Source organism: Crinia signifera, chromosome 3 (genome assembly GCF_055691185.1).
Source record: "Crinia signifera chromosome 3, ASM5569118v1, whole genome shotgun sequence".
NCBI lineage: Eukaryota > Metazoa > Chordata > Amphibia > Anura > Myobatrachidae > Crinia > Crinia signifera.
In genome coordinates, this window is record NC_139219.1 from 91,244,313 (window position 1) to 91,270,933 (window position 26,621).

Here is a 26,621-nt window from a genome sequence, read left to right on the forward strand (position 1 = left end):
CCCTCTCTTGATTCTTTGTATTGGGATCCATGCAGGGCTGCCATCAGGGGTGGGGACAGTTGACCCCGTAGCACCCCCTTGATGGTGGACCTACAATGCGAGTTGATGTGTATGCTCAAACATTCGCTTGCATGTGTTGCACAGAGGAAAAATCATTCGATGGTTGCTCATCATGGAATGGTTTTTCCTCTCATCCCAGATAAAAGTAAGCCTGGACTTACCATTATAATGCATTATTATGGCCAAACTGGGGGTGGGCAGTGACATCATCTGCCCGCCCCAAGCAGGCATGAGCACGCCTGCGTTCGCATAGATTTTTGTTGGCATGTCCATGAAACGCTGGGTGGACGCTGGGTACAAAGCCGTAAAGACTGAATATGGATGTGCATCGCAGTGATGTCACAGGATGTACTGCATTGAGGACATTGTATGAAAGGCAGTAATTCTAATTCAATTGCGAATTTAACTTGTCATTTATATACTGTGTACTCTACCTTAAAACTTGTCATCTGCAGTAATGTACCCAAATAAAACAACAATTAGTGCTGGGCAGTTGCAGCAGTCATGGGAGTAAGGTCAAAGTCAGGTCAAAGGTAGGGACTTTAGTGGGCCCCATAGAAAAATCTTGGCAGCCCGCTACCCGATGTCACAACAATGACTTTTAGGAAGTAGAAGGAAAGAGTGAGGGGAATGAGAGACAAAGAGGGCCTTGGGAGAGAGAGATAAAGTGGAGTGAGAAAGCAAATGATAGAGGGGTGACAGGAATAGATGGACAGATGGGCGGCATAGAAAGATGGGAACAGAGCACCATAGATAGAAGGATGGATGGGTGTTGGGCATAGATGGACAGGCAGGCAGCATAAAAAGATAGGGGCAGAGTAGCATGGATAGAAAGACGGCTGGGTGGCGGGCATAGACAGATGTAAACAGAGCACCATGGATAGAAAGATTGATGGGTGTCAGGCACAGTTGGACAGATTGGGGGCATAGACAGATGGGTGAGGGACAGACTGACAGAGGGAAGTACACCATCACCGGGTCTGTAGTCTCCAACGGCCGCTACACCTTGGTCTCCTCTATGGTGTGGTTCCAGACAGCAGCAGTGGCTCCTCCTCTTTCTGTGGAGCAGCTCTGGGCAGTGGGTGAATCAGCAGTTGGTCCTCTCCCCCCCCCTTATGGTGTGGCTCCTAGCAGCACCCTGCTCCAGTCATCAGTAGCAACAGCAGGCCCTCTTCCCTCCCCCCCTTATGGTGCGGCTCCTGTCAGCAGTGGCTGGGTCCTCATTATCTCCCCCCACTGGTGCAGCACTGGGCATCTCCCCTCCACCACTGGCTCCAGGGCAACAGCTCCACTTTCCTCAAACCCAGAATACCTGCAATGGCTTTGCCTCCTTCCTTCCCTCCCAGTAGTAAATATGCTGGCCCCAATTTCGCACATAGAGGCGGGACTTTTGTATTTTAAAGAAAGAAAAAAAATCTAAAGAGGGATTGTATTTGGGCCCCCAAGCTGTCGATCCCCGTAGCAGGTACATCTCCGCACACTCTGTAGTTATGCCACTGGTCAAAGGAGCAACCACTGAGTGATTAGGGATTTAAAGACACTCTGGGGGGAAATTACTAAAATGGGAGTTTTATTTTAATTGGTATGCTACTATGGGCAACCAATCAGATTCTATCTATTATCTTCTAGAAGGTGATAAATAAATAAGAAGTCAATTCTGATTGGTTGCCCATGGCAACATTTCATCTGAAATAGAACTCCCATATTAGTAAATTTCCTTCTCTGTCTCCCTAACTCTGTCATCTAGAGAGTTAACCGGCAATTGGTCGACACCATACAGTATGTTCAACATTGATAATGTTGACATAGACAAAAAGTTGACACAAGATAAACGTCAATGCGGAAATGTTTTTTTTTTTTTTATGTGTCAATTTGTAGATTTCATAACATGGACCCCAAATTGCATCCCTTTGCATGGCTTTCTTCACTTGTCATGCTTCAGGCAAGGCACCTGGCTCAGCTACCTCTCTGCTTGACACATTCCCAGTTGGATGGTAAAGTATGAAAGAGTTAAATAAAAAAACAAGTAAACCTTTTCATATGTCGAACATTACAATGTTGAAAACTTGCTTGTGTTGACAGTTCAAAGTCGACCATATGGTTTTGTCCTGTGGACTGTTGACATAGACATTGTCAAACTATCTGGATCCCATGTTGATAAAAAGCATGGAAATATTTTCTTTGCTTATATCCAGTTTGGCCACTAGAGGCCACCACAGATTTACAAAGATTATTGTTGTACAGAACATTGTTATTCTGAGATGAACTGGTAGAAGATAACATGTTATATTGTATATCAAACATTGTATTAAAGGAAAATTGTTTTATGGTTCTTCTTTGAATAACAGATTGAAATAGTTATATATTGCTTAGTTATTGTATGATACACTTATAGGAAGCAAATGTAAAGGGAATCTCAGGAAGTTGTAACAGGAAGTTAACAGGTAAATTAATAGTAGCTATTACCAGTATGGCACAACACAGTTTTAGATTTTAGAAACATAGAAACATAGAATTTGATGGCAGATCAGAACCACTTGGCCCATCTAGTCTGCCCCTTTTTTAAACATGTTATCTCAAACCATATTTGATCCTTATTTGTTTGTAAGGATAGCAATATGCCTATCCCAAGCATGTTTAAATTGTACTACTGTATTTGCCTCTACCACCTCTGATGGGAGGCTATTCCACTTATCTACTACTCTTTCTGTGAAGTAATTCTGGTACTTGTGTATTATCACAGCTCCCACGATTTCCATCTTATGGGATCTTATACAATTTAAAATTGTATACCATTGTATATGGCATACAATGGCATACGATGAGATGAGATTTTAAATTGTATAAGCACACTAATGGGTGCTTTCAAGGTCAATTGGCCCCCCTATAAGATTTTTAATTGTATAAGCACCCTAATGGGTGCTTACAATGTTAAATGCACCCCCACGCCACCCCCACTATCAACGCCAACCCGAAGCGTGGCGAGCGCAGCGAGCCCGCGTGGGGCGGCGGTACGCGTCCTCCGACCTTTTCATACCCCCACTATCCATGTCGGCGTGGAGTTGATTTTATATAATCTTCCTCCCTCTAGTTTCAGTGCATGTCCTCATGTTATGCTGCTCCTCTTCCTGTGAAGAATGTCTCCCACCTGTACCTTGTTAAAACCCTTGATATATTTGAAAGTTTCTATCATGTCCCCCCTTTCCCTTCTCTGCTCTAAAGTATACATATTAAGATATTTTAGTCTTTCCTGGTACGTTTTGTGATGTAGGCCATGCATCATTTTAGTTGCTCTTCTTTGTACAGTCTCTAATGTATTTATATCCTTCTGGAGATATGGCCTTCAGAACTGAACACAGTACTCTAGATGAGGTCGTACCAATGACCTATACAGTGGCATTATTACTTCTTTCTTTCTACTGCTGATACCTCTCCCTGTGCAACAAAGCATCTGACTTGCCTTCTTCATTGCTTTGTTACATTGCCTACCTGCCTTTAAGTCCCCTGAAATAGTGACACCTAGATCCCTCTCTTCCTCAGTAGTTTCCATTATAGTGCCATTTATACTATATTTAGTCTTTGGATTTTTGAGACCCAAGTGCATGATTTTGCATTTTTTGGCATTAAACTGTAGTTGCCATGCTCTTGACCATTCCTCTAATCTACCTAGATCATCAATCATTTGTTTTACCCCTCCTGGTGTGTCTACCCTGTTGCATACCTTTGTGTCATCTGCAAAAAGGCACATTTTACCCTCAATTCCATTTGCAATATCACCAATAAAGATATTAAAAAGCACTGGTCCAAGTACAGATCCCTGGGGTACCCCACTTGTAACCTTTCCCTCCTTTGACTGTACTCCGTTTACGACAACTCTCTGTTTTCTGTCCTGCAACCATGCTCTTATCCATTGAACTATCTTAAAATCCAATCCCAAGCTTTCAAGTTTATTTAACAGTCTGCGATGTGGGACATTGTCAAAAGCCTTACTAAAGTCTAGATAAGCTACATCTACAGCCCCACCTTGATCTATTACTTTAGTCACCCAGTCAAAAAAGTCAATATGATTTGTTTGACATGATCTTCCCCCAGTAAACCCATGCTGTTTCGGATCCTGTAAATTGCTGGTTTTGAGATATTCTACAACTCTTTGTTTTAAGAGTGTTTCCATCAATTTCCCTACTACTGATGTAAGGCTCACTGGTCGATAGTTGCTTACTTCTTCCTTTCTTCCACTTTTGTGCAGTGTAGAATCCTGAACTCTGTTACATTTGCCCCATAGTCTATTCAGTTTTCTAAGCCACTAAGTTTCCATGGGCCTTATTTTGGTTCATTCTTTCTGACAAAATCCTTCTTAGATGGGCAAAACCATGTGCACTGCAGGTGGGGCAGGTGTTACTTGTGCAGAGAGAATTAGATTTGGGTGGGGTTTTACTTCAAAGTGAGATCTATAATGCAGTGTAAAAATAAAGCAGTCAGTATTTTCCCTGCACAGAAACAAAATTACTCACCCAAATCTAATTCTCTCTGCACATGTTACATCTGCCCCCCCCTGCAGTGCACATGGTTTTGTCCATCTAAGAAGGATTTTGTCAGAAAGAATGAACCAAAATAAGGCCCTAAGTCATTTATTAGCACTCGCTACAATATAAAATGTCTCTTGGTGACAGGATAATCTCCTGCCTATTTCATTTTTAATCTTCTAATTACTCTGTGTAACATATATGGATGACACAGGTATGTAGTGATATGACAATGGTCTAGTACAAGTAACAATGCAAAACATACATAATTGATTGATGGGAATACAGTTCTAAAAAGCAAAAGTCTTGCTGGTATTATTAGCTGCAGGGAGATGGTCATAATGGTGGGCACAGCAATAGGGGTGTCTCTGCACCACTAACACTCAATGTTGCTGTGATGTAAGAATTGCAGCAGTGGTATTATTATAATGATGTGAATCAGTACATACTGTATAACACAACTGGGATTTTCAAGGCTGTGTATTGATTGTCTTCACATAAATTTTTAATATGTTTCATAACTATATATCAGTAAAAAATCTCAGAATCTGATAGCGTAGCTATAATGTATACTTTTTGTGTTAATAATCTCAAATTTAAAGCATCAAAGCACTTGCAGGGGTGCCCTGGGTTGGTGGTTTAAGACCAAATAAACTTAGTCATGATCAATGTAATAGGCAAAACCAGGACTTGTGACTACCAACTACAAATCCTGTCCTGCAACATATAAATACATTTTTTTCCCCTGAATTCTTTAATAAGTGCTGCGATTTGTGGCACCTCAGGGGTTGGAGTGTTGTCATTATATGGGTCAGAAACATTGTACAGGTAAAACCAGAAGTAGCAGTTATTGGAGCTGAGTCACACACCAGATTGCATACCGCAGTGTGTATTCACTTCTCCTTACAGTAATGTAACCAAACGCACAAGGTCTGAGACGCCCTCTTTTAGGGCCAGTACATGCTGTAATGCTGATAACAACATCTGGGGATACCAGCAATCGAATTCCCGGCACTGCAAACCATCACTTAAAATCCTGACACCAGAATTCCGACAGCTAATATCCCGAATGTACATATGCCGGAGTCTCTTAGCATTAGGAAATGGGAGTGGGGGTTAGGGGGAGGGTTGGAGTGCAGGGACGGTAGGGTTAGGCACTAAAATGGAGGGGTTAGGCACTAAAGGGGAAGGGTTACAAATAGGCTTTAAGAGGTTTAGAAATAGGCACTAACGAGGAGGGTTAGGCATCAGGTATGGAGGTTAGGTTTTGAGGGTAGCTGGAGAGGGTAAGAATACTAACCCAGCCCCTGTTGGGATTCTGATCATGGGATGCCACTCTCATCCTCTTGACTGCCAGTATCCTGACTGTTGGATATCTGTATGTATTCCTTTAAAATGTTTTCTTACATTAGTAGCATCCTTCCAGTCACCAACCAGGAACCCCCATTACTTGTCTACCACACTTTTCAGTCAATACTTGCCAATATACTGGGGCCTAGGAGGCAGCCAGCTCAGCATAGCAGGAAGGCATGTTGCGGCATACTGAGGGCATGCTTTTTGGGAGCTATGCTAGGTAGGAGCGGAGTGTGGGCGTGTCCACAAAAAATGTCAAAATCCCTGACCAGTTCCAGCTTCCCAATACCTAAATTGCAGGCATTGTGAAATAGTTGGTGGTACCACAATGAAGTGATTCACTGAGAATTGTGTGAATCGGACTTCCTCATTTGCATGATAGTTGTGTGCAGATGCTAGGAGGATGTAGGGTTGTGCAGTCAGGTGGCACTGGCGGGGAGACTTGCCCACTCTTCTGGGGACCGGGTACCTTGGATTACTTACTGAGTTCCTGTTCTAACACCCATGTAAAGTATATTAGAATGATACAGTAAAAACCATTGAGGAGCATTTGAAGCCTATCGTCTCACTACATATTGTATCATGAGACTATCTTTAGCATAGAAGTCACATGACAGATTGGAAAATGTGTAGAATAATGTTTTATTTTTCATAGTAGTCTGAAGAAACAAAATAAGGTATATATACTTGTATGGGGATTGGTACGAAATCCCAGCCGAAATCCCGACAAGGGCTGGACATGGATCACCCCCCCTTGCGGGCATTCTGCGCTCTCCACGTAGCGGGCCCGGTGCCTCGATTAGTTCGGCACACTAATTTATTCTCCCTCTATAGGTGTTGGGATTTCGGTAGTCGGGATTCCAGCATTGGGATTTTGACCGCCGGGATTCCAACCGCCGGGATTCTAACTGCATCCCCTTGTATGTATACTTACTGTTATCTGTTAACATTTGTTTACTATAGACTTTCACAATAATCTATTTTAAAACACACATCTGCTAAAGATTATTCAAAAATAAATGCTTATGCCAACATCCCCCTCTTATGAAGCATATACACTCTTCATTTCAAAGTATAAAATAATATCAAAGCAACTGTTAAAAAGGGGGAAGGAGGGGGCGAATTTTAGCCTGAGTAGCCACCATACAGTATACTATATCTGCAGATGGTGGTTGTTCATACACACTGACCAACTACCACTGCCATCTAAGGCTAAATCTGTAGTTGAAAAAAGTAGCCATTTAATCTTTGCTCCGTACACACTGGAAGATCGATTTTGCTCATGAAATGTGCAAAATATTTTGTAAATTTACACAATAATCAGGTCTTCTGAGGACACTATACTGTATATATAGAAACATAGAATTTGACAGCAGATAAGAACCATTTGACCCATCTGGTATGGCAATGTTTGCACATACACAAACTAGGGTGATTTTTTGTCAGAAGCCAAGTAACCTACTTGGATACATTTGAAGCCGGAGTACCCGGAGGACAACCTTTCAAGCACAGGGATAATGTACAAGCTCCCCTCAGTAATGGCTGTAGTAGGAGTTGAACCCATGGCCTCCGCACATTAAACATACACATACAAACACACACACACACACAAACACACACACAAACACACACTGGGCACTGTGTGAGCCTTTAACCAGGAAAAGAAACTCAGTGCTGCAGCAGCAGTACAGACTGTGCATTGCCGAGATGGTGCAGCAACAAATTGACTCTACTGAAAAAGAAGCAGGCGGACATGGTGGCGGGGCACGGGGCATCATGCAGGGAAGAGTGTTATACACAAGGACCTGATGCACTGCACTTCATCAGGTCCTTGTACACTACAGTACTGTAACACACACAGCCGGGCATGTATATAGATTCACTTCCCCCAGGAATTTCATTTTTACCCCATTTGGGGTAATGCGTGGTATGCGTCCTCCCGACCTGTTCATACCCCCACTATCCACGTTGGCGTGGAGTTGATTTCATAAAGTGTGACGAGTGCAGCGATCCACCGAGCCCGAAGCGTGGCGAGTGCAGCGAGCCCCGCAAGGGGACGTGGAAAACAATTTCGCCACACTTTATTAAATCGACTGCATGCCGACGTGGATAGTGCGGGTATGAACAGGTCGGGAGGACGCGTACCGCATCCTCCCGACCTGTTCATACTTGGATAGTGGGGGTGTACTAGGATGGAATACCATGCAAATCGGCCACAAAATCGCGGCAAAACAGCATATCACATGCGATTTTTGCATGCGATTTGCATACGATTCGCATGCGATTTGCATGCGATTCTGCGGGCGCCGTGATAATACACAAGTACCAAAAATCTGTATAAAGAACTAAGGAGCAAATAGGGTTGAGTGTAAAACAATGGGCCATGTCATTCTTATCTGCCATCAAATTCTATGAGTAAGAAATGGACATACTGTAAGTTGAATTTTGTAGCGTGTAATTTAAAGGATAAAACTATAGCTAAAGCCGTGTACACACAGTATGATGTGTTATCAAGTTAGCCAGAATCACACCATGTGTACAGGGCTATTCTTCTGCAGGTGATAGTGATGCGCGATCCCGTGGCATCGCTATTGACCCGTAAAATATACAGTGCAGGCAAGGCAATTTAATCTAAGCTGTATATATGGCCTATGGCTAAATCAGCCTCAGTCAAAATCGCCCATGAGCTTAGGTAAAATCACCCATAGGCTTAGCCAAAACTGGCATAGTTAAAATCGCCATGCCTTCGTACTGTCTGTAAACCCTTTAGTTGTGTTAAAGTAATCCTTTGTTTACATGTTACATTTCCCCACCTGCAGTGCACATGGTTTTGCCCATTTTGTGAAAACATTTGCCATGCGATGAAGTCCGAATTAGCCCCCATACATGATTTTTAAATCATGCTTTAAAGTTGTAAAACTACCTAGGAAGACTGATTCAAGTCTGAATTAAGCCCATTATTGTGAAGTGTCTTGACCGGTCATTAAGGAGGAACCAGCAGTGCAGGAAGAGTTTCTAGGAATGTTGAAGACATCCCCAGTTGAGTGCTGAAAACAGGAGTGTGTTGCTTTACCATGCTTCTTGTGTGACCACACCACTTTCCAACATGCGGCACACCAAGGGTGAAATGTAATAGGATGAGAAATTCAGAAAGTGAGAGATTTGGTAAAAAATCTCCAGTTTTTTTAAAGCAGCAATCATTTACACTGCAAAAACAAAATATCTAACTTTCTGAATATTTCATCCTATTACATTTCACCAAACGTGTCACTGACATCAGTAATGCCACTGACAAGCTGCAGTCAAAAACTGCAGTGTGCAATTTCACTCACACACCTGCAGTGGCCATTGAACAGTGGTTAACAAAATTATTTGGTGGCCAAAAGTTTCCAGCAGAAATAGTTGCATGTATCAGCTCTGGGGATATGGGTTGGGGCAGGTGCCAGTATAGGAATATATCCTATATATAAATGGGTTGTAAAACATTTTTAAAAGATACATTCTCCTCCCATTTAAACATTTACTAATCTCTTTTCCTTGTTAGGGCAATTACATTTCTCAGAACTTCTTCATGTGGCTACTCCTCTTGCATTCCACCTTTTGCATATTGTGCTATTTGCTCACAACAATTTAAGGTGGCCATACATCAGAAAAATATTGCACCCAATCATACAATCTCAATGGATTGTATGCAGATTGTGTGCACATCGTGTATACACAATCATACAATCACACAATCTCCCTGCCCCGGGAGATTGGAGGATTGGTCCTCTGATCTGACGTGCTGCCAGTCAGATCAGTTGGGATTGGGAGCAGATTGCATGTTCTTTTAAGAACATGCAATCTGTCTGTAGATGGCTCATACAACCAGAGTCATGTGACACTCCCTCCCTGACTAGCAGAGAAGAGAGGTGCAGCTTAAGGGCGGCCCGTGGCAGTAAAGAGCCGCAGAAGTTTCCAAGTGACTGAAGAGAGAGGTGGGTATCCTTTTGCATAATTCTGTCACTACTCTGAAAACTGTTTTCAGAGGATTGCTGCATTTGGGCTATTTAATAATGGCATAACACAGCAGATGTGATCAGATTGATAGTAGTGGCAACCTGTAAATTAAAAAAAAAAAAAAACAACCTGGATTTTTGGTACTCCTATCCTTTTGATCCTAGTAGGCCAGCACCCTATTTAAATGAAGCTCCAATCATACAATCATGCAGCAAAGAGATTATGACAGATTGTAAGTACATTGTGTGTCCAAAAACCACCAAGGACTGCCTTGGTTGAAGAGAAATTGGACACAATCATGATTGTAAGACCGGTCTTTCTGATGTATGGCCACCTTTAGATGCTTCCAGTAAAGTGGGCTTATTGACTTGGTTATTGCAGTGCAGTTGAGATGGACAGAAGTAGGTGTCAGGTAGTACCAGATAAGAGATGAATAAAAGCACAGAAAACCAGTACAGGATCTGAGGTATGGTGAAGGAAGAAGGTAGAGCAAAAATAATTCCAGATCAGGGGATGAAGCGGTCAAGGGAGACTCCGAAAAATAATTCAATACCAGGAGAGGGCACCAGCCAAGGCAGAACAGAATAAATAATCTGAAGCCAAGGGCATGCAGTAGTGACGGTACAATCCATGAAATAAAAATCAGAAATCATAGGAGAGAGATGTAAACTAACTAACACAGGTTCAGGACAATTGTATAGAACTCTAACAAGAACAGTTAAAACAAGGAGCATAAAAAGCCAGAACCAATAAGAAGAGGCCTGAAGAACCAAGTCCATAATCTCATATCTCAGTAAGAATGGGATCCCTAACAATCATTCAAACTCAAGACCTGTTTCATTGATAATGGCAAGTAGTGATGCTTCCAGCAGTCACTTAGCAAACTGACACTAAAAGCCAGAAGACCTACATGAATGATGTCAGCAACTGTTGCTAAGCAATGGATTTGAGCACAGTAACACCTGCTTCAAATCTTAACATTTCCCCACTTCAATTGTACACTGACACATCCATTCGCAAGCAGGCATATGGGCTAAAAATCGTTTAATAGTTGATGACCATCTAATGATTTTTCATCTGCTTGCAGATAAAAGTCAGTCTGATCTGACTTTTATCTGTGCCAGAGGTGGCCAAAGAGTGGTCGGGCACTGACAGCATTTGACGTCAGCCGCTCGCCCCGAGCAGGCATTGGCCCACCTGTGCTCATCCAGCATTTTCATGTGGGGATACCCATAAAACACTGGGCGCTGCCCTGCCCCAGCTCCCTCCCCCTAGTGTGCGAACACCCAGCCACATGTCAGCCAACCTAAATCAGCCCTCATTGTTGCTCAGTTTTGGAGAAAGCCTGACCTAAACAAAATCAGCATAGCAACATATTATTCACATTTTTTTTTAGAACACAAGAGAGTATTCAAACATGCAAATAGCCTTCTTTTTTCAATAAACTTCTGAAATTTGCTTGGAACATTCTTTGGTCTTCATGATACAGCAGTTGTTTGGAAAATGCAACCTTTTTACATATGTTTACTCCAATAATTAATTATTTTACCTCTGAAGACAACTGGTTGCACCCTGAGTTTTCTTAAGGGTCACTTAACAAGGTTAAATCGGTATACTGCAAATTATTGTCTGTTTTTGTAATTCATTTCAGAAAATGGTTTAGAGGTTTTTAATTTTTTTATTTGACTTTGTAGTTTATTTTCTGTTGATCAATGATAAGAATTACCAAATTAATATGTTTTGGTTTTATAATGTACGAACATATAATATATAACCTTACCAAACTTTCTATGACCATTGTAATTTTTTATATAATTTACTAATATGATGATACAGAAAAAAATTTCTTCAGTATTTAAGTATGTCTCTTTCTTTTTTTTTTTTTTTAACAAGGTCACTTTTTTTTTTTCAATAACTTTTTTATTGAGACATTGCATGTGTTTACATAAAAAGAAACATCAATTTGTTTATATTTTGAATGTTAAGAGACCTTTAAATATTGCATTTAATGCCAAGGTCTTACAATAGAGTATAAATAGACAGAAGCATACATTTTGTTCTTGGTATCTAGCATGTCTTTATTTGTGCTCTGCTGGTTCACGGATACAAGCATTTTTATATTAACTATCCAAAAGATATACAGTATATGGTATCAGTAACTAGATATTTTGGTGCCCCTTCATAATAGGGAATTGGTGCCCCCCCATCATACATAAAGCAGGGTAAGCGCGCTCAAAAAATTAAGGGCGTGGCTTCATGGGAAAGTGGTATTGACACATAATAGTACCAATTCACATTACACCACACAGCATTGTCCATTATTCACACTATACCACACAGTGTTCCCTGTAAAAACTGCACCTGGTATAGGCCGACATACTGCACCAAGTATAAAATACACAAAGGCTTATGGTTTAGCTGTGCACAGTATATGCATAAAATGCCTATGGGAGTAGCATAGAGTTCCCCTTCCACCCCTCCCATTCCATCCATGCCCCCTTTGTGTCACTTACCAGTGCCCAGTGATTTTTGCCTGACTCTCTCCATTACAGCGATTATCCACCCATCTCCTCAGCACTGCATGGTGTTCCTCAGTCTGCGGATCCTCAGTCAGTCATAGCGCCAACTGCCCAGCAGTTTCCCGGGTCTAGGACCCAGAGAGGGAGATCAGCATCAGCTTGTTGCTCCCTCTCTGTTTCCTAGACTCGTTGCTCTGCTCAGCAGGTGGCACTGTGATTGAACTGATCTGCTGGCTGGGAAGCAGAGTGCAGTGCTGAGGGGATGTTCTGTTATACCTGCTGCAGACTAGTACCCCTTTCACACTCTGGGTCATACCCGGGGAATGTGTTCCCGGATGCTTTCCGGGACACTACCCAGAAATGTACCCTTTCACACTGCATTCAGATCTGGGATCGACCCGGGACAGCCCCATTCACCCTTATCCCAGGAAATCTCTGCAAATACATATGCATGTCATTAGAAATGGACACCAGGGCTCTGAAAGATGACATCAGCATTTGTGAGCCCAAGAAGCCGGGTACACTGACCGCATACCGTGTCGATTCCAGAATCTACCCAGGTCAGGACCTGGGTAGAAATCCCGGAATGCTCATCCAGGATATTCTTTCAAGACCCTTTCACACTGAGCGAAATCCCGGGTTGATGCACGTTCATGTGCAAAAACCCGGGATAAAATTGTGAGTGTGAAAGGGGTATAGGTGTTTCCTAGCGGTGTGCCCACAGTGCAGATGTACTGTAGGCAAAACATTACTGGCATACTAGTTACGCCCTGGATGGTATTATAAGTTTTAGGTCACAGGAAATTTGAAAACTTACGTTATATTTACATTTTAGCAGTCATTTTTTTATTTACATATCTAGCCGTATCTGATTAATTTTCAGAATGGAAAGCAGGTAAAACAGAAAAAAAAACAGATTGTTTGAAGAGTTTAATAAAGACACAAACTAAGTATTTATTATAGAAATGAGACAGGAAAAAAGTGAATTTTAATAGAAAATAATTTTTTTTTAATGCATTCAACCACCCTACACAATGAAACTTTGTGAAAGTTGGTCATGTAATGTTTTGACTTATGGAATTGCTGAAATTGTCTTTTAGAATATAATTTTGAACAAGGCAATATATTCAACAAATAATAAAAAATATGATCATAAAACAATTTCTATACTACAATTATGGGTTGTATGTGATTAGCATGTGCATGACACTACTGGTTACTAGATTACATGTTGTCCAAAATAAAACAGATATAAATGAATTGAATTATGAAGACAGATTGGACAATTTGGGATTGTTTACGCTAGAAAAGAGATGTTTAGGGGAGACTTGTATTAATATATCAGGGCCCAATGTAATGAACTGTCAGGCACCCTCTTTGCTTTGAGGAAGGACTCTAGGACACGTGGGCATGAGTTTACACTAGAGGAAAGAAGATTTTGTACCCCAGGGCAGTAAAATTGTGGCACTCTCTTCCTAAAGAATTTGTATCCACAGAGACAATAAATTATTTTAAAATAAGGTTGGACAATAATCTATTGGGCAAAAACATCCAGGGGTACAAATAACAATTATTTATTATATAAGGGATGAAGAAAATAGATCATGCACTTTAATAACGAAGGTTGAACTTGATAGATGCAAGTCTTTAATCAGCCATAACTACCATGTAACTATGTAATATATATTTTTTTACTTATTCTCACTATCAAATATTTTACAAAGTTTTGAAAATATATGATAACTATGCTTTGACTGTACAACTTTAAAACCTTATTGTATTTAAGCAAATCCAATGTGTTTTTTTCTTTATACTTTGAGTAATTGTCCTGTAGCATTGTCGTCTCCACCTTTAATGACACCCAATGTGGCAATAAATATGTGTGCATCAGTAAAATGGGGTGTGGCTTAGTGCATGTGGTCATGTGGGTATGGCAGTGGGGTACCAATGGAGCCACAGACCCCAGTGGCTTGTGGGAGCCTGCGCTGATAGAGTCTTAGAAACCATGGCCAGAGAGGAAGATTAGTGACAAGGCAAAGACAACATAGAAGGCAGCCCTGCATATGATTCAGGACCCAGGATAGAGCTTCCCACATCATTGCCTACCTGTGCTGAGGGGGGCTTTTGGAGAAGGGAGGCAACAGTGCCAGGGTGGAGGACTGATTAGAGGAACAACAAATTTCAGGGGAGAGCAGCCTGAGGAGACCCAGAGGATCTGCAGCAGATGACAAACGATGGGAGAAACAGGCAAAACGGAGTGTCCATGCACCTAGAGTGAGGAAACCCCGTGTGGGTCCTGCGGAAACTCCTAGAGAAGATTAATGGTGCTGAGAGGAGAATCGAAGTGATCAGGACCCTGGACAAAGATGTTTAGCATCCCAGGCAGTGCTGAAGAGGTATCCGAGGTGGCAAAAGCGCTGCATAGAATGGTGACACTCTGGTGGCCCTTCAGCTGCACCACTCTGCCCCTGGTAACCCCTTCCACTACAATACTCTGCAAATACTGGACTCAATATAAGGGGTGTGTTCCCCTTTTCATCCTCCATGCCTCACTGTTAGTTTAGAATAAAAAGGAGTGAGGGAAAGGATAGACACCCCTCTAAAAAATTGCCATATACTGTATAGGGGGTGGTCTCCCATTCATTTGGGGAGCAGGGAATTTTCTTTGTGCAGGGGGGATTCAAAGTTATAGTTATGCCACTGGGGTAAGGGGTAAGACCTTGCAGCCCGAATCCCAGTTTTTGTCACTGCTGGAATCCGGGGATGCTGGACGCAGGAGTGGAATGCTGCACATAATGTTACAGTGCAGGACCTATCACTGAGGAGTCAGCACTTTAGTGTTATTTGTTACCCCTGTGTGGCCTTCATCCCCATATTGACATCATTGCTCTGTAGGAATGCAATCTCCCAATCTCAGTTCTCCTACAAAACTCTGTCTATATCTTTGCGTTTTGAATTGCCAAAAATATTGTTGTTGATATGTTTCACAGTGTAATGTTTGGGCCAAGCTTTGTGACGAACATTAAGGCAATTCCTAAAAACTTGCTCTACTAAATATGTAGGTCATTATATGCTTCCTGGGAAATGAGGAATTCCCGCATTTTGGATTTCCCTAATACCATGCCCAGTCATTGGGAGAGCAGGGAATTGCCACAATATAAAGCATGGACATCTTAAGAATGTAAAAATAAAATTGTTTGCAGTTTTTCAAACTTGCTATATTGAAGCCACCAGTTGTTCTGGAACTACCACTCCGCTATAAAAATATAAATATTCAGTACTTGTTTCCTAGCACGGCGCCAGCGATTTTTATCTCAAGCATCGGGACCTAACAAATCGCGTTGATCGCATTGCATGTAAAATGGTCCCTGAGACCCAATTTTACATTGGGCCCAATGTAAAAAGCCCCTAAACCCCAATTTTAATTGCATACCCCCCCATGGGTGAAATGGCCCGCCCATTGTTAACGCCACCCCACAATGAATGCCAACCAGAAGCGTGTCCAGAGCGCAGCGAGCCCGTGAGGGGCGGTGTACCCCTGCACGCGTATACCTGTGGAGTTATGCGCGTCCCCTCGCGGGGTACGCTGCGCTCACCACGCTTCGTCGGCGTGGAGTTGATTTTATACAGTGTGGCCAGCGCAGCGAGCCACCGAGCCCAAAGCATGGCGAGCTTAGCGAGGCCCGCGAGGGGACGCGCATAACTTCACAGGTATACGCGTGCGCTCGCCACGCTTCGGGCTCGGTGACTGGCTGCGCTCGCCACACTTTATAAACTCAACTCCACGCCGACGTGGAAAGTGGGGGTATGAAAAAGGTCCGAGGACGCGTACCGCCACCTCTGGCATGCTCGCTGTGCTCGCCACGCTTCGGGTTGGCATCAATAGTGGGGTGGCTTTAACAATGGGGGGACACTTCACATACTTAAAACCTATGATGGTTCATATACAATTAAAAATTGGGCCCATTGGCCCATTTCCCATTGTTACCTATGTAAAATAGCGTTGATCGATCGATCGCATCTCATGCGATGGACGCGATCAACGCGATTTTATCATTGAAAGCTAATTTAACATTGATCCCTATGTAAAATCGCGATTTTCTTCTTGCCGGCAATAAAAACACTTAATTGACAGAAAATCGCATCCATCGTGTCGATCGCATACCTTAAGTTACCTTAACTTAAGGTATGCGATCTACCAAGATGGGCGCCGTGCTAGGAAACAAGTACCAAATATTCTTACATTTGTAAGTACAGTATATTAATACATAAATCATTACACAGCATGATGCATACAACATAAATAAAAATAAACCAATCATTATATTAATAATGCAAGTCAATGCTTTCTCATCATGGTTCGTAGGCACATAAATCTTTGCCTATTTCCCACGGTATCGCGCTGCTCTATTTCTTTTCTTTTATTAACAACCTTACAGGACATGGATCTTTGTTATTTCAAGACTCTCTGCAGTAAAAATATATGCTTAATTTAACATACTTTGGCTTATTCACGGATTGTAGATTTTAGGGTAATATCCATATTAATAATAAAATCTCCTTCTTGGTGGTTGGCAATTTGTGTTTTTAACGCTATTATTTTGTTAAATGTTGCGTTCTATAGATTTATTTTCTGTATCATTACTACAGTGAGGAAGCCCTTTATGCCTTTAAGTTGTTTTAATTGCAATTAAATCACTAGCTTAAAGGCCTTAATTAACCATGTTAAATAGCAGCTCATTATTTTACTTTTAGTTCTATCCCAATTAATTTGTTTTTCAAATAATTCAAAATTTCTAAATTGAAAGTTCCTTCCAAAGGGAATTATTTACCATAGTCATCCCTGAATTAACAAATCTTATTACCATATCTATCGCTCAATTTTCTCCTGGGCACTTTCTCCTTATAATTCCTTTTTCTGTGTTGTGCACATATACTGGGGACATAATATGCAAAGTCTTATATCAAGTAGATTCAAAATTAAAAAAAAAAAATTCAATTAAGAGTTAAACAATCAACCAAGTTTAATAATTAATCAGTAAATATACAAAATTATTTATTCTAACTGTCAACCAGCTTTATTAAGAATTTAATTATTGAGTTTAAGTTAAAAAGTGATTAATTGATGCAAATAAATAACCACTCATGACTTTGTGTGACTAAAACACCCAATACAGTATAAACAGGATAAACCAGTTTCTGAAGTACATGATGTACACCATTTGCATATATGTTAAAGCTTCCACGTTTGCAATGCAATAGCATAGTGTAGGGATGGCCATGTTTTTGCCATAAATGGCAGAAGTCGGTTTCTCTATGATCAAGGACAGAGATGTGAAAATACCCCTTTCCCCATGGTCCCCTAGCACCTTCCTCATTATGCCACTAATACAACTAAGGCTTTGGCATATACAGACCATTTTATAGAGCCAAGTAAATAACATGCACCTGCTGTCTAATCATCCCGACCTTTGAATCTGACGACTCAGACATGTGATTTTATTGTGGCTGATGAGTCATGCTCAATAAGACAGAGTAAAGATACAGCTGCTAATATTTGTACAGCTTAGATTGCTGGGGATTTCTGGTCCCACTAAGAACACTCCAAATAAGACTTTAATGTAATTATGTGCTACAACAGAAGCAGAAGGCTGTAAAGAATGGGCAGTAGAAAGGTGGTAGAAGGGAGGAGTGTGGAGTGCAGTAGCAGAGAATGGGAGCGAGAGATAGTGGGCACATCACCACTACCAAGTACTGTACAGTCCAGCTTTACTCCAGTTCATAATTTACACGGTTGCTTTTTGGCTGTAAATACACAGTATATTGCAGGGCAGCATCAGAGCACCAGCTCTGAAGCTTCCAGACTGCTCCCATCTCTGACTGAGTGGCTCTTTGCAGCATGACATGGTCAGAGGTCATGCTGCGCTGCCCACAGACTGCACCACTGCACCCCTGCACCACATCTCTGCCTCTCCTGGCCGTACTGCTCCGGTTTGGGAGGCAATTTTTTTTATCAGATAGGCCAATATTAAGGAATCCCTGTATTGAGCATTTTTTTGTCATTCTTAGCTGTAATTTCCTTTTTCTTTTGTTCTGCAAAATATTTGCATCACTTACATTCTCAGGGGTAAATTTACTAAGATGTGCATTTTCACATGGGATGTTGATATGGGCAATGAATCAAAACCCACTTCTTATTTATTTAGTGCCTTCTAGAAGATAGTATTCGATTGTTTGCCATAGGGACACACTGCAGTCAAATCAACATGTTTCGAGATTGAACTCTTCATCAGGATCTGACTCAGTGTGGTCTGGCTGGTTTATATAGGGGATAGCTCCACCCCTTACTTCCTATTCCGGTGAACAAGGGTCAAAGAGTTAAGGCTGCTTTTATTCTAAAAAAAAAAACTTGAAGAATCCCTTACATACTGTAGCAGTCATAACAACATAAGCTGTGATTTCCTCCTAGTTTGACCAAAAAGTTGTTTCACAACAATCTCTAATATGTTCTTGGGATAAAGTTATAACACATACTAGCAGCCTGCCCCGGCATCACACTGGAGAAATTCTAAATTCATAAGTAAATGTGGTAAAGAAAGAAGATAGGTGCACATGGGAAGGTAGGTAACAGTCGAACTCATAGGGATGAGGGGCAGAGTCATGCTTGGTGAGACAGGAGGCAGTGGTTCATACTGTATGGTGAAGGGAGATGATATGTGAACATGGGAAGGTAGGAGGCACATGCATTCATATGGAGATGGTCAGTGGCATGCTTGGTCAGGCACAGATAGAAATGGTGAGGGGAGATGATAGGAACACAATGGGAGGTAGGAGGCAGATGCACTGATGGGGTGGGCTGGGCACTCATGGGAAAGGCGTACCTATATTACTGATAACTCATGGATGCATATGAATGAGGAGTTGGAAGCAATCATAGGTAGGGGTGGGCAAAGGCATGCTTGAAGAGGCAGTCTTACATATGGGGAGGGGAGATGATAGGTAAACATGAGGAGGTAGGAGACATAGCCACCTATGGAGAAGGGGCCAGTGTCATACTTGGTGAGGCAGGGGGCAGAGGAACTCATGGGAAATACTTGTCTATATTGCTGATTACTCATGGAAGCAGATGAAGGAAGAGCATTAAGGAGTGATGGGGTAGAGAAATATGTGCATGAAGAGTTATGATGATTTCTGAAGTCTGAAGCATTCTATGAGAGTTTGGCTACATCAACACCACTTTTGGCCATTGTGTGCACTGTAGAGCACTATCATTCTACTCTAACTGAAATTTTAACTCTTACTAAAATTTTCACTGATCAGCTCCCTTATGCCATAGATTAATGTTTCATAGACCCTCCTTTACAAATGCTCCATAAAATTGAGAAAACCACATCAAAATCTGTTCAGAGATCCTCAAGATTAGCCCGAATGAAGCAACAGCCCTTTCCAGGGACTTTATTTTATATAGATAGATATTCCTATGCTCTCCCAAATCTTTTTGTTTAAAATATTTGTTGATAACTCTGAAATGAATATTATATTTGGTACTCTTTACCTAGCACGGCGCCCACGATGTCCATCGCAGTCACCGGGTGTAAAAATCGCGGGCATCGCATGCACTACAGTAACGGGTGCGACGCGACCGACGCGATGCCCGCGATTTCCCATAGGGATCAATGTTAAATTTTTCAATGGACGCGATTTTTCAGTTCAATGCCTCAATGCCCACGATTTTGCCATAGGAAACAATGTTAAATGGGCCACAGTGCCCAAATAGGCACCCTGAGCAGTGAAATGTCCCCCACAATTGTTAACGACACCCCACGATCCACGCGAACCCGAAGCGTGGCGAGCGCAACGAGCCCGCGAGGGGCGGCGGTACGCGTCCTCCGACCTTTTCATACCCCCACTATCCACGTCGGCGTGGAGTTGAGAATAGAATAGTGTGGCAAGCGCAGCGAGCCACCGAGCCCGAAGCGTGGCGAGCGCAGGGAGCCCCGCGAGGGGACGCGGATACCTTCACAGGTAAACGCGGCCCATCGCGGGCTTCACAGGTATCCGCGTCCCCTCGCGGGGCTCGCTGCGCTCGCCACGCTTCGGGCTCGGTGGCTCGCTGCGCTCACCACACTATGCTATTCTCAACTCCACGCCGACGTGGATAGTGGGGGTATGAAAAGGTCGGAGGATGCGTACCGCCGCCCGTTGCGGGCTCGCTGCGCTCGCCACGCTTCGGGTTCGCGTTGATCGTGGGGTGTCGTTAACAATTGTGGGGGACATTTCACTGCTAAGGGTGCCTATTTGGGCTCTGTGGCCCATTTAACATTGTTTCCTATGGCAAAATCGCGGGCATTGAGGCATTGAACTGAAAAATCGCGTCCATTGAAAAATTTAACATTGATCCCTATGGGAAATCGCGGGCATTGCGTCGGTCGCGTCGCACCCGTTACTTTAGTGCATGCGATAGCCGCGATGCCCGCGATGGGCGCCGTGCTAGGTAAAGAGTACCTTATATTTTCTGCCATGATGTGTTATTTTACAACAGCAGATATGACTAACAGTGACCATGCCACCTTTCCGCCAGACAATATGTCCTGTATAACCAAAGTGTAATATATAAACCTCTTATTATCCTGCTTGAGCAATTTTATTTAAAAAACCCACTAACCCTTGCACAAAGAATTTGTTCATTTCTTCCAACATAAACTCTAATCACTTATAGTCACTTGCTGCAAATGACCCAACTGGCATTTGTCATATTTGTTTTTAAACTTAATATTGAACTCTATAGATTTTTGGAAGTAGGTTTGTAATTTGTTTGTATTGATTTTACTGACATTCTGCTAACTTCAACAAGTTTGTTGTTTTCTCAGGTAAATTGCAGATGTGCCATAGTACAAAAAGAGCAGGTGGCAAGAAAATGAGCCTGCATGTCAATCGTTAGTTATTGACATCGTTCTATTACTAGTCATACACTCTTATTTCTATGAAGAGTTACTCACGTAATACTGTACCTTGACAAAGTTAATTTTATTTTAGTTTGTCTTGATCTTAGCATCCCACGGTACCTTAAATATGGTGAATGTCATTTTTTTTCTTTGCATTATAAAAATGAAATCATATGTGGTTCAGGACAAACCTTTTACTGTGGCCACAATATTTTCCTTTTTAAAAGACACTATCATTTTATTTAATACCAGGGGACAATATCATATAGTTTTAAATAATCTTTTTATTTAAAATATAGAGTAATATGTGTCGTTGTTAAAAAGAGGACCAAAAGCATCAATGCCTACATTAAATATACAGACACAAGGCATGATAAATAAACAAATATCAGTGATATACAGCATAGTAAAAATATGAAAACAGAACTTAAGACATGTCTGGAGGATGAACATTATTGAGTGAATACGACAGGGCCAACATGGACTGAAGAGGACATGAGACAAGAGGTAGGTGAGTATATTTTTTTAAGAGTGATCTACTACACAAGTTAATGCGAGAGACTATGGAAACAAGTTAGTGTATGCATTAAATTTGTACTATCTACAGTTTGAGTGAGCTGCATTTTTTATGTTGATTTTACAGGAGAGCTACAGGTAACAGAGGGTCTTAAATAGTCCGCATGCTGGTATTTAGGGTTCTCCAAGTATCAGCACACAGTTGTGGCTTGCTGGGTCCCTCTGTAAAAGACAACATTGTTCTAACTTTAAACTGGCTGAAAGTTATCAACTTGGCATCCACCACCCATGGATCCTGGCAATACACTGGGCTAGGAAAGATTGCTGGATCTTGTAGTTCCAGAGTCAAATAGCCAACTTTTTACACTTAAATGCTATCCACTTGGCACTCACCGCTTAAGAGTATATGTGTAGCCCTGGGCTTCAGTTCTGGCCCTTTAGTGTCATGATGGGGGGACTACTTTATTGAGGGCGTCCCCACTCTCCCAGGGATCCCATTCAGAGCTGACTAATTGGGAGGTTAATGACAAAGCCTAGGGACCAGTATAAACTTGTCCACAGCATTATGGCATTAACTTACTGATGAGTGTCCAGTGCTAGTTTTAAAACTATAGGGGACCCCTACATCTTTTGTCTCCTATATATTTTGAACCAGGACTTTGTGCTGGTTCTTTATATACAAGGAACCCATAGTCAATTTTTTCCCCGGTAATTTTAGAATCAGCATCAGTTAAAATATCCCGGGGCTGCAGTGCTCATGGTGCATTAAATAAATGTACAGGTACAATAAAATGTAAAAAAATTCTAATTACATCACACATAAAAAAAAAACTTATTTATATTACTCCATACAGAAGTAACTCTTAGTCACGTTACACCACATAGAAGAACCTCTTACTCACGATACACCACACAGACAAACACCTTCTAGTGTCCTCACTGTGTGACCCACACAAACAGTGCCTCCAACCCTCCCTCCCTGCAGCCTAACACAATATCTCCCCACTAGTGATTAACCCTAATCATAATCTCCCTACCCAATAGACTAACCCAATCCTCCCTCACCGCAACCAAACCCTCACCTCTCCCCCATTATGTGATGACACTATGTGGTGCAAGGAGGGTGGGCAAGTCAAGCTTTTTTTGTTCTGTGCCAGATCATGGTGCTGCTTCACAGGGGGAATGAGTCATGGGTAGGAGGCAAAGCTTCCAAGTGCCACTTACATGCTTTCTCCTGCAGGACAAACTCTCATGTCTGGACATACTTATAAAAAGGGCTGTTTGAGTTGATCGAGCTAGGGATGCCCTCCCCTCTCTGCAATTGTTGTCAGCAGGCCCAGGAGAATAGGTAAAGAGCAGGTGGGAAAGTCACAGCTAGTATACCACTGGCGTGGCTGTGGCCCGGAGGGTACAGACTAACAATGACTCACTCAACTGCAGCAGTGCACTCTTCAGCCTGGTGCTCTTTGCAGAACCACACAAAAAGTATGATTCAGGCCAGCCCTGATCCCATTCCACTCCTTATCCTTATATGGCTTACTAGTATGTATATATCAAGTAAAGAAGAACAATGATAAATATTCCACATCAATTAGTTAATAGCCCTTTTTAGTAAAATACACTGTATTAATAGGTCAAATGGTGTCTGGTAAGAAGCCACAACAAATATAAAAGTGTCAGTGGAGATAAACTCCCCTTAGAGCTACAAGTCCCTGAGTATGCTTACAGTTGAGGTGTTAGTGCATTGCTAATAAATAAACCAGGCAATCCAGTACATTGCTGCTTGTCTAAGGGCAGACATGGGGCCAATGTAAGAGTGTCAAAGGAGAAAAACAAGTCTCACAGTATGCTTTTACTTACATAGTTACATAGTAGATAAGGCTGAATAAAGACTTGCGTCCATCTAGTTCAACCTAGATTTCTAATAGTTTATCGGTACTTATGTATTATCTGGGCTCCCATGTTAAATGCTCCCCATTTTTTCATACCCCTACTATCCAACTACGCATGGAGTTGATTTTATATAGTGTGGCGAGCGCAGCGAGCCACCGTGCCCGAAGCGTGGTGAGCGCAGCGAGCCCCGCGAGGGGACGCGGTCTCATAAGAAAAGCGGGAGCCCAGATATTACATAAGTACCGAAATTTTTTCTTTTAGGTGAACAAAATCTTTTTTCTTCTAATCTGAACTCGTGCCCTTGCGTCCTAGATTCCTTTCTAGCAGCAAAAAGGGTGTTTGACAGTTACTTATATTGGTATTTTATTATATTGATATATTTGTACATGTTGAGCATGTCCCCCCTTAAACATCTCTTCTCTTGTGTAAATAGTCCCAAATTGCTTAATCTGTACTCGTAGCTTAAATTCTCAGTTCCCCCAATAAGCTTTGTTGTTTTTGGATTCTTTCTAATTCTATGTCTTTTTTATAGTGTGGAGGAATAGATTTGTACTCCGTATTTGAGGTGAGGTCTAACCATTGCTTTGTAGAGTGGCATAATTACTTTTGAGTCCCTAGTTTCCATGCCCCGTTTAATACATGCTAGAATTTTGTTGGCCTTTTTTGTTGCTATATTACATTGAGCACTACACCCCAGTTTGTTGTCTATTTGGACTCCTATATCCTTTTTGAGTACTGAATTAGCCAATTCCTCCCCACTTAGGTTATAACATGCATTTATCCACATTGAACCTCATTTTCCACTTTTTTGCCCACTCATCTAGATTGTCAAGATCATTTTGAAGCGTGATGACATCTTCTGATGATTTAATAACTCTGCTCAGTTTTGTATCATCCGTTAAGATGGATACATTGCTGAGTAACCCCATCCCAATATCGTTAATAAAAATGTTAAATAAAATGGGCCCTAGAACCGAACCCTGTGGCACTCCACTTAGTACTGGTATCATATTTGATATGGCACTGCTCACAACCACTCTTTGTTCTCTATTACACAGCCAGTTACCTACCCATCTACAGATATATGCCCCTAATTTCAGGTCCTCCATTTTATTTATCAACCTATTGTGTGGTACTGTATCGAAGTCTTTAGCAAAATCTAGGAAAATCTACAGCATTTCCATTAACAAGGTTTTTGCTAACCTCCTCATAGAAACCTAGTAGATTAGTTTGGCATGAACGATTTTTCACGAACCCATGCTGGTTAATACTGAGTAAACTATGATGGTCTAAATATTCCTGGATACCATCCCTTAAAAATCCTTCAAATAGTTTACCCACTATTGATGTTAAACTAACAGGTCTGTGGTTAGCGGGATCCTCCTTTTTACCTTTTTTGAATAATGGCACTACCTCTGCTATTCTCCAGTCTTTTGGTACCTTACCTAATGACAGTGAATTATAAAAGATATAATGTAGAGGGGTAGCTAGTTTCTCCCTTAATTCCATTAGTACCCTAGGATGAATCCCATCTGGCCCTGGTGATTTATTTGTTTTGATTTTGCTGAGCCTCAATATTATTTCCTCAGTCGTGAAATCTATATTGAGATCTGGCTTGTTCATCCCATTTGTGGTACGTGTGCGTTCCACAGTCTGCTCTCCCTTAGTAAACACTGATGAGAAGAACTCATTTAACAGTTCAGCTTTTCCCTTATCCTCCGTAAAACTTTTTCCATTGATATCGGTTAGTGGGCCTATGTTCTCCTTAATTATATGCTTACTATTTATGTATTTGAAAAACTTCTTGGGGTTGGTTTTGCTTTCAGTGGCTATGCGCTCTTCATAATCCCTTTTAGCTACTTTGATTACCCCTTTACAAGTTTTGTTTGATTCTTTAGATTTGGTGAACGTCTCCTTATTTAAGTTATTTTTATAGAATTTAAATGCTCTTGTTTTATTTTTGATTGCTGACCTTACTTTTTACGTCCAACCATGGTGGCTTTTTTTAATTGAATTTACCCTTGTTTACTTTAGGAATGTATTTAATAGTTCATTATCCCACATTTCCTCTGCATTTTTCCCCTCAAAATCCATTTCCCACACAATTCCTTTTAGGGCTTCCCTGAATAATTCGAAGTTAGCTTTTCTGAAGTTTAGTATTTTTGACGATCCTTTATGATGTGATTTACTGAAGTTGATTTCCAGTGAAACCATGTTGTGGTCACTGTTCCATAGATGTTCAATTACTTTTGTGTTTGAAACTAAATCTATGTTATTTGTTAATACTAAATCCAATAGTGCCTTATTACGAGTTGGAGCTTCTACCATTTGTGTGATAAACTGGTCTTTAAGTAAGCTTAGAAACCCACTGCTTCTTGCTGTTTTACGTGTTTCGGTTTTCCAATCAATGTCCGATAAATTAAAATCCCCCATAATTATTACCTGACCCTGATCTGATGATTGTTTGATTTGGTTTAAAAGAAGAGACTCGTCCCTTTCATTTATGTTCGGCGGTCTATAGCATACCCCTATTAAAATGTTATTAGTTTTTTTTGTCATTGTCGGTAATCTCAGCCAACACGGCCTCCGTTTTATCATCCTCTGTACCTGTGTTCATTTCTTTCTCACACGATGTTAAGTTATTATTTACATATATGCACACACCCCCAACCCTTCTATTGTCCCTGTCATTAGCCAGTAAGCATTTTAGTTTATGTTTATTTTTAGTTGCATCCCTAACATTGTGTTTAATTTCTCCCCTAGACTTATTTTTATTCCTTACTAACTTCCTCGTACCCACCTCCCTTTCAATA